This window comes from Muscardinus avellanarius (genome assembly GCF_963383645.1).
Source record: "Muscardinus avellanarius genome assembly, chromosome: 9".
NCBI lineage: Eukaryota > Metazoa > Chordata > Mammalia > Rodentia > Gliridae > Muscardinus > Muscardinus avellanarius.
The window spans coordinates 102,218,144-102,221,650 of NC_137795.1; positions in this window are offsets into that span (position 1 = coordinate 102,218,144).

Genomic DNA, 3,507 nt, shown 5'->3' on the forward strand with positions numbered 1-3,507 from the left:
AGCCAGGGCTTCAGACTTGACTTACAGATTGCCAATCAGGATTTTTGTTTGTTTGTTTGTTTGTTTGTTTGTTTGTTTGTTTTGGTGGTACTGGGTACGGAACCCTTATACTTCTGGCTACACTCCCAGACCTATTTTATATTTTATTTGGAAATAGGGTCTCTTAAGCCAGCAAGGCTGGCTTCGAACCTGCACAATCCTCCTATCTCTGCCTCCCAAACGCAGGGATTACAACTGTGCACCACCACACACCTGGCAGGTATGTTGTTTCTTATGTTAGTGGAAGTCTACAAACTGAATAAAAGAGTTTGTGTTCTAGTTCTTCAGTGTTGAATTATTGTGTGTGTACTTGGGCCAGCCAGTTGTTGAATTCTTGCTTACAAAGGGCTTAAGCTGCCCTTCCAATCGTGAGGACCAACAAACAGTTTCTGAATTTTGTAATGATTTCAAAAACATATCTGGCAGTATCAATTTAAATAGTACAACTAAGAATATTCTGAAATAAGCCAGGCATGGTGGCGCACACTTGTAATCCCAGAGCTTGGAAGACTGACACAGGAGGATCACACAGCCTCAGCTACTGAGTGGGCTCTCAGCAACTTAGTGAGACCCTGTTTCCAAATAAAATATAAAATAGGTCTGGAAGTATAGCCCGGAGGTAGAAAAGCCCCTGTGTTCCACACCCAGTACCACACACAAAAAAGAAGATTCTGAAATACAAGCCACACAAAATTGAAAAGTTCCAGTATGTCAGCTTTCCATCTGGAAGATACTGTGTATTTAAAAACCTTATGCTTCTCTAAATAAATAAATATGATTAAATAAGCCACATAACAGTTTTAAAAATTGTGTACACTTTTCCATGTGCCACTTCAGAAACCAAGTATTTTGTGTATGATTGATATTTAGAAAGATTTTGAAGCTGGGGTTTATCTGTGTAGTTAAGATCAAAGTATGTGTATATGTACTGTATTTTCAAACTTTAAATTGTAATTTCCTATACACTTATTAAATAAAGTGTTGTTTAGCCATGTGACAAATAAATAAATAAGTAAATAAATAAATATTCAAATGGAATTTCATGGGGCGTGAAGCATGCATACTTTTCATCTTTTCATGGATTCAAGGTGAGGAGCAGGAAGCCGGGTGGAAGAAGCAAGGTATACTCCAATTAGCTGATTTGCCATGATTAGGTTAAGGCTCTATGCCTCTGTCTTACTTACTCTTTGGGTTTTTCTGAACCACACAAAGTACCCCCTTCACTATCTAGATTCAGTAATTTCTAAGGTGAGATATATCAATGTTTATTCTTTCTTTTTTTTTTTTTCAGTGCTAGGTATGGAACCCAGGAGCATTTTACCTCCGAGCTGCACTCCCAGTCCTATATTTTATTCTTTATTTTGAAACAGGGCATCACTGGGTTGCAAATGGCCTCACTAAGTAACTGAGGCTGTCCGTGAACCCTGATCCTTCTGTCTCAGCCTCCCCAATGCTGGGATTACAAGTGTCCACCATGCCCGGCTTGAGACATTTCAGAAGAAAATGTCTTATTGGATAAAGATAAATTGTACTGCAGGAGAAATGGGTAGCTTATGGGGAAATCATGGAGGAGAGGGAAAGAGGTAGTGTTCTGAAATTTAACAGTCTTGTTAGAGAGGGATGAAGGATACTGGGATCCAAGGAGCAGGTGTCTAAGAGCTGAGAAGATAATCCTAATCTAGGAGGATTTATGTAAGAAAGTATGATGAAATGAAAAGGTAACATCAGTGTGGAATCTGACAAAAGTCTTCATTTTGTCCTATACAGAGAAGTTGGAAAAATCCTACTATGTAGCTACCTGATTGAAGATAAACATAGTTGGACGAGAGGGAGGTTTGGGTGTCATTTCTAGATTCTTTGCACAAGTGACTCGGGAGAAGTTGCTTAATTCTCGAGCTTTAGATTACTTCTCTACTAAAAAGAAGCAAATAGTGGCTGGAATGTAGCTCAAAACAAAGCACTTTTACTGCCCTGGGTTCAGTTCCAAAGAGACAAAAAGTTTAAGAGTAAAATAAGTAAAAAAACAAGAGCAAAAAGAAGCAAACAGCCTTGAAGCTGCGCTGATGATTTGATTGAAGAGAACAGAACAGAGTATTCTATGGTAGAGAATGCAGGTCTGGGGTGGAATGACTCATACCCTCATACTGAAATCTCAGATTTCCAACACACTGGCTGTGAGAACTTGAGCAAATGACTTGACCTCCACCAAAACCATCTGATTATCTGTTAAATTGGTAGCCCCAGAGGTAGTTGTGAGAATGTAATGAAACGGATCCAAGAAAAGACGTATGCAATGTTTGGTGTAGAACAAACACACAGAAGCTGTTTGCTCTTGTTGCAATTGATGGAAGGTAGCTTAATAGGCTAAGCAGCAAATCGGAGCCAGGAGAGTTTCTTGGTGGAGTAAGCAAAGGAATCCGTAGTTACAATGAACAGCATGAAGGGTTGCACAGAGACACAAATTGAGTTTTAGCAGCTGAGTCTGAACTACCCTACAGTCAATATTCTCTACCGATAACTGCCTCTTCTGCCTGTAAGGTGATTTCTGCCCACTTTGAAGGAAGCTGTTCTCAGTGTATAAGCAGGAACATGAAATATCAGAAGGCTATTCTTCATACTTTAGATGCAGAAACCCCTCTTGCCCTTGGATATTCCCTTTTAGCAGAGTCGAAGCCACAAGAACCACTCCAAAAATCCCCTTTCCCCAAATTACTTCCTAGATCACCTCCCTCTAGCCAGGCTAATGATTTGATTCAAGAGAATAGAAGCAGAGTGTCTATGGTAGAGAATGCAGGTCTGCAGTGGAATGACATATCCTCATATCCTCATATTGAAATCTCAGATTTCCAACACACTGGCTGTAAGAACTTGAGAAAATGATTTTACGTCTTTATGTTCAGGGCACTGGTGTCTACATCAGATGCTAGAGCAAAAGTCTGTCCTTATCCTTTGGAGTTTCAGTCTATGGGCACTGCACGGCAAAGAGGAAAAACTGAATAGTATATTAAGTGACATGATAGGAAAGCCCCCCCCCATCCAGGCTGGACCCTCTGGCCTCCTCAGACACTTCTGGCCATGGGTGCACACAGAGAAGTGTGTCCCCGGGTTAGGCACAGGCCAGATGGACTAGAGGCCATGGAAAGTTAAGCCTGGCCAGTCACAAGGTGACTGGCAAAATATTAATTCAATATTTTCTTTGGGCCAGGAAGGCAAGCTCCAGGACAAAAACAGATGTAAAATATGTTCTCTGGGGACTTCCGGCTTGATCCCCAGTACACCTTTTGGATGCCACCTGCAGCAAATCTCACACTCTCCTCCCCTTCCCATGTCTTCCTGTAGCCTTGAGGCAGCTCTGCCATTTTTAGATGTCTTCTTGGGCAAGACAGAATCCTTCTGAGTCTCAGTCTCCTCCTCTGTAAGTGGAGACCATTTCATTCTGTACACTTCATAATTTAAAATATTAGCAAA